At 45.9% G+C, this 12,264-nt stretch overlaps 8 non-coding genes across 8 annotated transcripts; all 8 read right to left on the reverse strand.

Moving 5' to 3' along the window:
* Positions 1 to 1,835: 1,835 nt before the first annotated feature.
* Positions 1,836 to 2,026, reverse strand: LOC141193923 (U2 spliceosomal RNA). Its single transcript, XR_012266726.1, has one exon. It is a non-coding gene; the product is annotated as a U2 spliceosomal RNA (small nuclear RNA).
* Positions 2,027 to 3,141: 1,115 nt separating this feature from the next.
* Positions 3,142 to 3,332, reverse strand: LOC141193924 (U2 spliceosomal RNA). The gene has a single exon (XR_012266727.1). It is a non-coding gene; the product is annotated as a U2 spliceosomal RNA (small nuclear RNA).
* Positions 3,333 to 4,447: 1,115 nt separating this feature from the next.
* On the reverse strand, positions 4,448 to 4,638 carry LOC141193925 (U2 spliceosomal RNA). Its single transcript, XR_012266728.1, has one exon. It is a non-coding gene; the product is annotated as a U2 spliceosomal RNA (small nuclear RNA).
* Positions 4,639 to 5,753: 1,115 nt separating this feature from the next.
* On the reverse strand, positions 5,754 to 5,944 carry LOC141193926 (U2 spliceosomal RNA). Its single transcript, XR_012266729.1, has one exon. It is a non-coding gene; the product is annotated as a U2 spliceosomal RNA (small nuclear RNA).
* A 1,121-nt stretch (positions 5,945 to 7,065) lies between these two features.
* On the reverse strand, positions 7,066 to 7,256 carry LOC141193927 (U2 spliceosomal RNA). The gene has a single exon (XR_012266730.1). It is a non-coding gene; the product is annotated as a U2 spliceosomal RNA (small nuclear RNA).
* A 1,115-nt stretch (positions 7,257 to 8,371) lies between these two features.
* LOC141193928 (U2 spliceosomal RNA) lies at positions 8,372 to 8,562 on the reverse strand. The gene has a single exon (XR_012266731.1). It is a non-coding gene; the product is annotated as a U2 spliceosomal RNA (small nuclear RNA).
* A 1,115-nt stretch (positions 8,563 to 9,677) lies between these two features.
* Positions 9,678 to 9,868, reverse strand: LOC141193929 (U2 spliceosomal RNA). The gene has a single exon (XR_012266732.1). It is a non-coding gene; the product is annotated as a U2 spliceosomal RNA (small nuclear RNA).
* A 1,115-nt stretch (positions 9,869 to 10,983) lies between these two features.
* LOC141193930 (U2 spliceosomal RNA) lies at positions 10,984 to 11,174 on the reverse strand. The gene has a single exon (XR_012266733.1). It is a non-coding gene; the product is annotated as a U2 spliceosomal RNA (small nuclear RNA).
* Positions 11,175 to 12,264: the final 1,090 nt, after the last annotated feature.

Genomic DNA, 12,264 nt, shown 5'->3' on the forward strand with positions numbered 1-12,264 from the left:
CACAGTGATAGAGATATTACGTCTGAGAGCAGGTGGGAGGTCCTTTGGTCAGGGATCCTGTGCATGCCACACCTCCTGCCCAGTCTTGGGAGGGGAAGGACTTCCCCTATATAAACCTGGGGCTGAGGCAGAGTAGGGAGTTCTGAGAGGAGAAGACAGGGAGCAGAGCTGCTCTATGGGCTCTGCTCCACAGGCAGGCCCTGTCCAGGGGCCTGAGCCTGGAGACAAGTGGAGTAGAGACAAGAAGCAGCATAGGAAACAGCAGAGTTACAAGGAGTCAGGGGCTGGCAGCTGCAGAGCTCGCCCTGACTAAGAAGACTTCTTTCCGGACCCGGAGTCCGAGGCTGTGGGGGCTAACTCTTACCCAGCAGCAGAATCCGTCAGGCAGGGGATTTCAGGTCCTCTGGCCCAGAAGCCCGAAGGCACGGTCACACGCGTGGGACCAGCACCGCCATCGTGGAGCGGAAGCCATTAGAAGGCCCCGAGTCACCGGCCATACGGGTGAGCACCACACGGTACACTCAGGGACGTGGGCTACTTACATCAGCTTCTAGCAAGGTAGCCAGAAGAGTACAGTCAGTTTGGGAGGCCTACAACTACGCCTGGCCAGGGGAGATCCCATCTGCTCAAGGACTGACCAGGCCCCGTTCGCTAGCAAGTACTCCGGGAGGGTCTATCGTTGTTACCAGTAAAGACCCTGAACTACACCGTACCGTCTCTGAGTGGTTCCTGCTACCCCCATCATCCACGTCGGCTGCCCTGAGACCATACCCCTCCCGTTGGGGGTTATACTATCACGCTGCATAATCCTACCATCGGCCTCAGCGGTCTGCCCCGCAGCAGCAGCTCCCTGGCTGCACTCAACGGGTGGCGTAGTCATCAACTATTTACTACTAGTAGACTGCCGTCCAGTTTGACTCCCTGGGCACGGACCGGGTCACCGCCACGAGACTACAACCCTCCACGGATCCGGCTCCGGGTAAGCTCCCGCGTGCGCACCGCAGCGCGACACAGGCCCAGGGGCGCGTCAATTACATACCTCTCCTGCTGCTGCTGCTGCTGGCTGTCCAGCAGCAGACTGAAGGTGGCTGCTGCTGTGCACAGGTATATAAAGGCTCAGAGCCTATTATGACACGCGCAGCCAGCGTTCCATTGCCACATTCCATCTACTGCAGGCAGGATACCTGGCTGGCTGAATGTCGCTGAGAAGCTCACAGAGACCGCCATAAGCAACAGTTTAACAGAATGCCACAGACTAATCAACCAAACTTTTTGGGTTGGGTTCTCTTTTATAGTCTGCAGGCATTAAATGAAAGAAGTCAGTGTTCCAGCAGAAGGAGACAACGTTTCAGAAAAGGCATTGTAGCAAACCAAAAAAGAAATTTTAAGCGCAGCAGAGTAACCAGCGCACATACCTGTTAGCTCAGGTGAGTTTAAAAGGCTGCTGTTGATAACAAGGGCATTTGCTAAATAGATGGTGTGTGTGCAACAATATACTGAAAGGTCAATTATATTGTGCAGCTTATCTCACCACCTGTAGTTATTTAGGTGAAAGCTCCAAAATGCTTGCCTAATATGTCTGTTTATCCAAAAGGAAGTAAAAAGGGAGAGCTAGAAAGATAGCATTGCATCACATTACATGGCAATGCAATGCACAGTTGCTGAAGTTGAACCAAAATGAGCTTGTAATCTGGCTTCTGCAACTTTGAACATGAAAAATCCAATGAGGAGAAGAAAAGCAAAGCCAAAGAGTCCATCCCAAAATCCGACAAACAAGCAAAATGAACAAAAAACATTGAATTCAATTCTTTCTGATTTTAGAAACTGCATTAAAGAAGGGGTGCACCGGTCCTGGAGATACTGCAATACCAGGTCAATGCGTGGAGTGGACAGAGCAAGCTCTTTTTCCATCTCCCTGTTCTAAAAATCCATTTAATATATGGTCCCCAGATAGGGGACGTATCAGATATTAAACTGATAAGAACAGATACTACACTTGATCTTAGCCAAAAGGCCGAGAAGCGATAACCAGAATTGGTTTCAAACTACGGAGCCACCCAAGGATCCTGAAAAGTCCATTTGTGGAGATGAGCTCCTGGACTCCCGTTAAGAAGACATGTTGTCAACCTCTAGATCCCTTACATGCCTGCACTTTTCGGCTTGCTGCTGCTGCAATCCACGCGTTTTAGATCTGCATAACTTCACCTCTTTAAACACAGCACCTTCACCCCCTGCTGTTCCCACCCGCCTCAACACCGTTGGAAGGGAGGAGAACCAATTAAGGCGGGGGGTGGGGTGGAACGAGCAGCTGTCTACCCTTAGCAGGAGGGCTCCTGATTACATACCTCTCCTGCTGCTGCTGCTGCTGGCTGTCCAGCAGCAGACTGAAGGTGGCTGCTGCTGTGCACAGGTAAATAAAGGCTCAGAGCCTATTATGACACGCGCAGCCAGCGTTCCATTGCCACATTCCATCTACTGCAGGCAGGATACCTGGCTGGCTGAATGTCGCTGAGAAGCTCACAGAGACCGCCATAAGCAACAGTTTAACAGAATGCCACAGACTAATCAACCAAACTTTTTGGGTTGGGTTCTCTTTTATAGTCTGCAGGCATTAAATGAAAGAAGTCAGTGTTCCAGCAGAAGGAGACAACGTTTCAGAAAAGGCATTGTAGCAAACCAAAAAAGAAATTTTAAGCGCAGCAGAGTAACCAGCGCACATACCTGTTAGCTCAGGTGAGTTTAAAAGGCTGCTGTTGATAACAAGGGCATTTGCTAAATAGATGGTGTGTGTGCAACAATATACTGAAAGGTCAATTATATTGTGCAGCTTATCTCACCACCTGTAGTTATTTAGGTGAAAGCTCCAAAATGCTTGCCTAATATGTCTGTTTATCCAAAAGGAAGTAAAAAGGGAGAGCTAGAAAGATAGCATTGCATCACATTACATGGCAATGCAATGCACAGTTGCTGAAGTTGAACCAAAATGAGCTTGTAATCTGGCTTCTGCAACTTTGAACATGAAAAATCCAATGAGGAGAAGAAAAGCAAAGCCAAAGAGTCCATCCCAAAATCCGACAAACAAGCAAAATGAACAAAAAACATTGAATTCAATTCTTTCTGATTTTAGAAACTGCATTAAAGAAGGGGTGCACCGGTCCTGGAGATACTGCAATACCAGGTCAATGCGTGGAGTGGACAGAGCAAGCTCTTTTTCCATCTCCCTGTTCTAAAAATCCATTTAATATATGGTCCCCAGATAGGGGACGTATCAGATATTAAACTGATAAGAACAGATACTACACTTGATCTTAGCCAAAAGGCCGAGAAGCGATAACCAGAATTGGTTTCAAACTACGGAGCCACCCAAGGATCCTGAAAAGTCCATTTGTGGAGATGAGCTCCTGGACTCCCGTTAAGAAGACATGTTGTCAACCTCTAGATCCCTTACATGCCTGCACTTTTCGGCTTGCTGCTGCTGCAATCCACGCGTTTTAGATCTGCATAACTCCACCTCTTTAAACACAGCACCTTCACCCCCTGCTGTTACCACCCACCTAAACACCGTTGGAAGGGAGGAGAACCAATTAAGGCGGGGGGTGGGGTGGAACGAGCAGCTGTCTACCCTTAGCAGGAGGGCTCCTGATTACATACCTCTCCTGCTGCTGCTGCTGCTGGCTGTCCAGCAGCAGACTGAAGGTGGCTGCTGCTGTGCACAGGTATATAAAGGCTCAGAGCCTATTATGACACGCGCAGCCAGCGTTCCATTGCCACATTCCATCTACTGCAGGCAGGATACCTGGCTGGCTGAATGTCGCTGAGAAGCTCACAGAGACCGCCATAAGCAACAGTTTAACAGAATGCCACAGACTAATCAACCAAACTTTTTGGGTTGGGTTCTCTTTTATAGTCTGCAGGCATTAAATGAAAGAAGTCAGTGTTCCAGCAGAAGGAGACAACGTTTCAGAAAAGGCATTGTAGCAAACCAAAAAAGAAATTTTAAGCGCAGCAGAGTAACCAGCGCACATACCTGTTAGCTCAGGTGAGTTTAAAAGGCTGCTGTTGATAACAAGGGCATTTGCTAAATAGATGGTGTGTGTGCAACAATATACTGAAAGGTCAATTATATTGTGCAGCTTATCTCACCACCTGTAGTTATTTAGGTGAAAGCTCCAAAATGCTTGCCTAATATGTCTGTTTATCCAAAAGGAAGTAAAAAGGGAGAGCTAGAAAGATAGCATTGCATCACATTACATGGCAATGCAATGCACAGTTGCTGAAGTTGAACCAAAATGAGCTTGTAATCTGGCTTCTGCAACTTTGAACATGAAAAATCCAATGAGGAGAAGAAAAGCAAAGCCAAAGAGTCCATCCCAAAATCCGACAAACAAGCAAAATGAACAAAAAACATTGAATTCAATTCTTTCTGATTTTAGAAACTGCATTAAAGAAGGGGTGCACCGGTCCTGGAGATACTGCAATACCAGGTCAATGCGTGGAGTGGACAGAGCAAGCTCTTTTTCCATCTCCCTGTTCTAAAAATCCATTTAATATATGGTCCCCAGATAGGGGACGTATCAGATATTAAACTGATAAGAACAGATACTACACTTGATCTTAGCCAAAAGGCCGAGAAGCGATAACCAGAATTGGTTTCAAACTACGGAGCCACCCAAGGATCCTGAAAAGTCCATTTGTGGAGATGAGCTCCTGGACTCCCGTTAAGAAGACATGTTGTCAACCTCTAGATCCCTTACATGCCTGCACTTTTCGGCTTGCTGCTGCTGCAATCCACGCGTTTTAGATCTGCATAACTCCACCTCTTTAAACACAGCACCTTCACCCCCTGCTGTTCCCACCCGCCTCAACACCGTTGGAAGGGAGGAGAACCAATTAAGGCGGGGGGTGGGGTGGAACGAGCAGCTGTCTACCCTTAGCAGGAGGGCTCCTGATTACATACCTCTCCTGCTGCTGCTGCTGCTGGCTGTCCAGCAGCAGACTGAAGGTGGCTGCTGCTGTGCACAGGTATATAAAGGCTCAGAGCCTATTATGACACGCGCAGCCAGCGTTCCATTGCCACATTCCATCTACTGCAGGCAGGATACCTGGCTGGCTGAATGTCGCTGAGAAGCTCACAGAGACCGCCATAAGCAACAGTTTAACAGAATGCCACAGACTAATCAACCAAACTTTTTGGGTTGGGTTCTCTTTTATAGTCTGCAGGCATTAAATGAAAGAAGTCAGTGTTCCAGCAGAAGGAGACAACGTTTCAGAAAAGGCATTGTAGCAAACCAAAAAAGAAATTTTAAGCGCAGCAGAGTAACCAGCGCACATACCTGTTAGCTCAGGTGAGTTTAAAAGGCTGCTGTTGATAACAAGGGCATTTGCTAAATAGATGGTGTGTGTGCAACAATATACTGAAAGGTCAATTATATTGTGCAGCTTATCTCACCACCTGTAGTTATTTAGGTGAAAGCTCCAAAATGCTTGCCTAATATGTCTGTTTATCCAAAAGGAAGTAAAAAGGGAGAGCTAGAAAGATAGCATTGCATCACATTACATGGCAATGCAATGCACAGTTGCTGAAGTTGAACCAAAATGAGCTTGTAATCTGGCTTCTGCAACTTTGAACATGAAAAATCCATTGAGGAGAAGAAAAGCAATGCCAAAGAGTCCATCCCAAAATCCGACAAACAAGCAAAATGAACAAAAAACATTGAATTCAATTCTTTCTGATTTTAGAAACTGCATTAAAGAAGGGGTGCACCGGTCCTGGAGATACTGCAATACCAGGTCAATGCGTGGAGTGGACAGAGCAAGCTCTTTTTCCATCTCCCTGTTCTAAAAATCCATTTAATATATGGTCCCCAGATAGGGGACGTATCAGATATTAAACTGATAAGAACAGATACTACACTTGATCTTAGCCAAAAGGCCGAGAAGCGATAACCAGAATTGGTTTCAAACTACGGAGCCACCCAAGGATCCTGAAAAGTCCATTTGTGGAGATGAGCTCCTGGACTCCCGTTAAGAAGACATGTTGTCAACCTCTAGATCCCTTACATGCCTGCACTTTTCGGCTTGCTGCTGCTGCAATCCACGCCTTTTAGATCTGCATAACTCCACCTCTTTAAACACAGCACCTTCACCCCCTGCTGTTCCCACCCGCCTCAACACCGTTGGAAGGGAGGAGAACCAATTAAGGCGGGGGGTGGGGTGGAACGAGCAGCTGTCTACCCTTAGCAGGAGGGCTCCTGATTACATACCTCTCCTGCTGCTGCTGCTGCTGGCTGTCCAGCAGCAGACTGAAGGTGGCTGCTGCTGTGCACAGGTATATAAAGGCTCAGAGCCTATTATGACACGCGCAGCCAGCGTTCCATTGCCACATTCCATCTACTGCAGGCAGGATACCTGGCTGGCTGAATGTCGCTGAGAAGCTCACAGAGACCGCCATAAGCAACAGTTTAACAGAATGCCACAGACTAATCAACCAAACTTTTTGGGTTGGGTTCTCTTTTATAGTCTGCAGGCATTAAATGAAAGAAGTCAGTGTTCCAGCAGAAGGAGACAACGTTTCAGAAAAGGCATTGAAAAAAAAGCAAACCAAAAAAGAAATTTTAAGCGCAGCAGAGTAACCAGCGCACATACCTGTTAGCTCAGGTGAGTTTAAAAGGCTGCTGTTGATAACAAGGGCATTTGCTAAATAGATGGTGTGTGTGCAACAATATACTGAAAGGTCAATTATATTGTGCAGCTTATCTCACCACCTGTAGTTATTTAGGTGAAAGCTCCAAAATGCTTGCCTAATATGTCTGTTTATCCAAAAGGAAGTAAAAAGGGAGAGCTAGAAAGATAGCATTGCATCACATTACATGGCAATGCAATGCACAGTTGCTGAAGTTGAACCAAAATGAGCTTGTAATCTGGCTTCAGCAACTTTGAACATGAAAAATCCAATGAGGAGAAGAAAAGCAAAGCCAAAGAGTCCATCCCAAAATCCGACAAACAAGCAAAATGAACAAAAAACATTGAATTCAATTCTTTCTGATTTTAGAAACTGCATTAAAGAAGGGGTGCACCGGTCCTGGAGATACTGCAATACCAGGTCAATGCGTGGAGTGGACAGAGCAAGCTCTTTTTCCATCTCCCTGTTCTAAAAATCCATTTAATATATGGTCCCCAGATAGGGGACGTATCAGATATTAAACTGATAAGAACAGATACTACACTTGATCTTAGCCAAAAGGCCGAGAAGCGATAACCAGAATTGGTTTCAAACTACGGAGCCACCCAAGGATCCTGAAAAGTCCATTTGTGGAGATGAGCTCCTGGACTCCCGTTAAGAAGACATGTTGTCAACCTCTAGATCCCTTACATGCCTGCACTTTTCGGCTTGCTGCTGCTGCAATCCACGCGTTTTAGATCTGCATAACTCCACCTCTTTAAACACAGCACCTTCACCCCCTGCTGTTCCCACCCGCCTCAACACCGTTGGAAGGGAGGAGAACCAATTAAGGCGGGGGGTGGGGTGGAACGAGCAGCTGTCTACCCTTAGCAGGAGGGCTCCTGATTACATACCTCTCCTGCTGCTGCTGCTGCTGGCTGTCCAGCAGCAGACTGAAGGTGGCTGCTGCTGTGCACAGGTATATAAAGGCTCAGAGCCTATTATGACACGCGCAGCCAGCGTTCCATTGCCACATTCCATCTACTGCAGGCAGGATACCTGGCTGGCTGAATGTCGCTGAGAAGCTCACAGAGACCGCCATAAGCAACAGTTTAACAGAATGCCACAGACTAATCAACCAAACTTTTTGGGTTGGGTTCTCTTTTATAGTCTGCAGGCATTAAATGAAAGAAGTCAGTGTTCCAGCAGAAGGAGACAACGTTTCAGAAAAGGCATTGTAGCAAACCAAAAAAGAAATTTTAAGCGCAGCAGAGTAACCAGCGCACATACCTGTTAGCTCAGGTGAGTTTAAAAGGCTGCTGTTGATAACAAGGGCATTTGCTAAATAGATGGTGTGTGTGCAACAATATACTGAAAGGTCAATTATATTGTGCAGCTTATCTCACCACCTGTAGTTATTTAGGTGAAAGCTCCAAAATGCTTGCCTAATATGTCTGTTTATCCAAAAGGAAGTAAAAAGGGAGAGCTAGAAAGATAGCATTGCATCACATTACATGGCAATGCAATGCACAGTTGCTGAAGTTGAACCAAAATGAGCTTGTAATCTGGCTTCTGCAACTTTGAACATGAAAAATCCAATGAGGAGAAGAAAAGCAAAGCCAAAGAGTCCATCCCAAAATCCGACAAACAAGCAAAATGAACAAAAAACATTGAATTCAATTCTTTCTGATTTTAGAAACTGCATTAAAGAAGGGGTGCACCGGTCCTGGAGATACTGCAATACCAGGTCAATGCGTGGAGTGGACAGAGCAAGCTCTTTTTCCATCTCCCTGTTCTAAAAATCCATTTAATATATGGTCCCCAGATAGGGGACGTATCAGATATTAAACTGATAAGAACAGATACTACACTTGATCTTAGCCAAAAGGCCGAGAAGCGATAACCAGAATTGGTTTCAAACTACGGAGCCACCCAAGGATCCTGAAAAGTCCATTTGTGGAGATGAGCTCCTGGACTCCCGTTAAGAAGACATGTTGTCAACCTCTAGATCCCTTACATGCCTGCACTTTTCGGCTTGCTGCTGCTGCAATCCACGCGTTTTAGATCTGCATAACTCCACCTCTTTAAACACAGCACCTTCACCCCCTGCTGTTCCCACCCGCCTCAACACCGTTGGAAGGGAGGAGAACCAATTAAGGCAGGGGGTGGGGTGGAACGAGCAGCTGTCTACCCTTAGCAGGAGGGCTCCTGATTACATACCTCTCCTGCTGCTGCTGCTGCTGGCTGTCCAGCAGCAGACTGAAGGTGGCTGCTGCTGTGCACAGGTATATAAAGGCTCAGAGCCTATTATGACACGCGCAGCCAGCGTTCCATTGCCACATTCCATCTACTGCAGGCAGGATACCTGGCTGGCTGAATGTCGCTGAGAAGCTCACAGAGACCGCCATAAGCAACAGTTTAACAGAATGCCACAGACTAATCAACCAAACTTTTTGGGTTGGGTTCTCTTTTATAGTCTGCAGGCATTAAATGAAAGAAGTCAGTGTTCCAGCAGAAGGAGACAACGTTTCAGAAAAGGCATTGTAGCAAACCAAAAAAGAAATTTTAAGCGCAGCAGAGTAACCAGCGCACATACCTGTTAGCTCAGGTGAGTTTAAAAGGCTGCTGTTGATAACAAGGGCATTTGCTAAATAGATGGTGTGTGTGCAACAATATACTGAAAGGTCAATTATATTGTGCAGCTTATCTCACCACCTGTAGTTATTTAGGTGAAAGCTCCAAAATGCTTGCCTAATATGTCTGTTTATCCAAAAGGAAGTAAAAAGGGAGAGCTAGAAAGATAGCATTGCATCACATTACATGGCAATGCAATGCACAGTTGCTGAAGTTGAACCAAAATGAGCTTGTAATCTGGCTTCTGCAACTTTGAACATGAAAAATCCAATGAGGAGAAGAAAAGCAAAGCCAAAGAGTCCATCCCAAAATCCGACAAACAAGCAAAATGAACAAAAAACATTGAATTCAATTCTTTCTGATTTTAGAAACTGCATTAAAGAAGGGGTGCACCGGTCCTGGAGATACTGCAATACCAGGTCAATGCGTGGAGTGGACAGAGCAAGCTCTTTTTCCATCTCCCTGTTCTAAAAATCCATTTAATATATGGTCCCCAGATAGGGGACGTATCAGATATTAAACTGATAAGAACAGATACTACACTTGATCTTAGCCAAAAGGCCGAGAAGCGATAACCAGAATTGGTTTCAAACTACGGAGCCACCCAAGGATCCTGAAAAGTCCATTTGTGGAGATGAGCTCCTGGACTCCCGTTAAGAAGACATGTTGTCAACCTCTAGATCCCTTACATGCCTGCACTTTTCGGCTTGCTGCTGCTGCAATCCACGCGTTTTAGATCTGCATAACTCCACCTCTTTAAACACAGCACCTTCACCCCCTGCTGTTCCCACCCGCCTCAACACCGTTGGAAGGGAGGAGAACCAATTAAGGCGGGGGGTGGGGTGGAACGAGCAGCTGTCTACCCTTAGCAGGAGGGCTCCTGATTACATACCTCTCCTGCTGCTGCTGCTGCTGGCTGTCCAGCAGCAGACTGAAGGTGGCTGCTGCTGTGCACAGGTATATAAAGGCTCAGAGCCTATTATGACACGCGCAGCCAGCGTTCCATTGCCACATTCCATCTACTGCAGGCAGGATACCTGGCTGGCTGAATGTCGCTGAGAAGCTCACAGAGACCGCCATAAGCAACAGTTTAACAGAATGCCACAGACTAATCAACCAAACTTTTTGGGTTGGGTTCTCTTTTATAGTCTGCAGGCATTAAATGAAAGAAGTCAGTGCTCCAGCAGAAGGAGACAACGTTTCAGAAAAGGCATTGTAGCAAACCAAAAAAGAAATTTTAAGCGCAGCAGAGTAACCAGCGCACATACCTGTTAGCTCAGGTGAGTTTAAAAGGCTGCTGTTGATAACAAGGGCATTTGCTAAATAGATGGTGTGTGTGCAACAATATACTGAAAGGTCAATTATATTGTGCAGCTTATCTCACCACCTGTAGTTATTTAGGTGAAAGCTCCAAAATGCTTGCCTAATATGTCTGTTTATCCAAAAGGAAGTAAAAAGGGAGAGCTAGAAAGATAGCATTGCATCACATTACATGGCAATGCAATGCACAGTTGCTGAAGTTGAACCAAAATGAGCTTGTAATCTGGCTTCTGCAACTTTGAACATGAAAAATCCAATGAGGAGAAGAAAAGCAAAGCCAAAGAGTCCATCCCAAAATCCGACAAACAAGCAAAATGAACAAAAAACATTGAATTCAATTCTTTCTGATTTTAGAAACTGCATTAAAGAAGGGGTGCACCGGTCCTGGAGATACTGCAATACCAGGTCAATGCGTGGAGTGGACAGAGCAAGCTCTTTTTCCATCTCCCTGTTCTAAAAATCCATTTAATATATGGTCCCCAGATAGGGGACGTATCAGATATTAAACTGATAAGAACAGATACTACACTTGATCTTAGCCAAAAGGCCGAGAAGCGATAACCAGAATTGGTTTCAAACTACGAAGCCACCCAAGGATCCTGAAAAGTCCATTTGTGGAGATGAGCTCCTGGACTCCCGTTAAGAAGACATGTTGTCAACCTCTAGATCCCTTACATGCCTGCACTTTTTGGCTTGCTGCTGCTGCAATCCACGCGTTTTAGATCTGCATAACTCCACCTCTTTAAACACAGCACCTTCACCCCCTGCTGTTCCCACCCGCCTCAACACCGTTGGAAGGGAGGAGAACCAATTAAGGCGGGGGGTGGGGTGGAACGAGCAGCTGTCTACCCTTAGCAGGAGGGCTCCTGATTACATACCTCTCCTGCTGCTGCTGCTGCTGGCTGTCCAGCAGCAGACTGAAGGTGGCTGCTGCTGTGCACAGGTATATAAAGGCTCAGAGCCTATTATGACACGCGCAGCCAGCGTTCCATTGCCACATTCCATCTACTGCAGGCAGGATACCTGGCTGGCTGAATGTCGCTGAGAAGCTCACAGAGACCGCCATAAGCAACAGTTTAACAGAATGCCACAGACTAATCAACCAAACTTTTTGGGTTGGGTTCTCTTTTATAGTCTGCAGGCATTAAATGAAAGAAGTCAGTGTTCCAGCAGAAGGAGACAACGTTTCAGAAAAGGCATTGTAGCAAACCAAAAAAGAAATTTTAAGCGCAGCAGAGTAACCAGCGCACATACCTGTTAGCTCAGGTGAGTTTAAAAGGCTGCTGTTGATAACAAGGGCATTTGCTAAATAGATGGTGTGTGTGCAACAATATACTGAAAGGTCAATTATATTGTGCAGCTTATCTCACCACCTGTAGTTATTTAGGTGAAAGCTCCAAAATGCTTGCCTAATATGTCTGTTTATCCAAAAGGAAGTAAAAAGGGAGAGCTAGAAAGATAGCATTGCATCACATTACATGGCAATGCAATGCACAGTTGCTGAAGTTGAACCAAAATGAGCTTGTAATCTGGCTTCTGCAACTTTGAACATGAAAAATCCAATGAGGAGAAGAAAAGCAAAGCCAAAGAGTCCATCCCAAAATCCGACAAACAAGCAAAATGAACAAAAAACATTGAATTCAATTCTT

This window comes from Phyllobates terribilis, unplaced genomic scaffold (assembly GCF_046119375.1).
Source record: "Phyllobates terribilis strain yellow unplaced genomic scaffold, ASM4611937v1 Scaffold_66__1_contigs__length_7565176, whole genome shotgun sequence".
Taxonomy (NCBI): Eukaryota; Metazoa; Chordata; class Amphibia; order Anura; family Dendrobatidae; genus Phyllobates; species Phyllobates terribilis.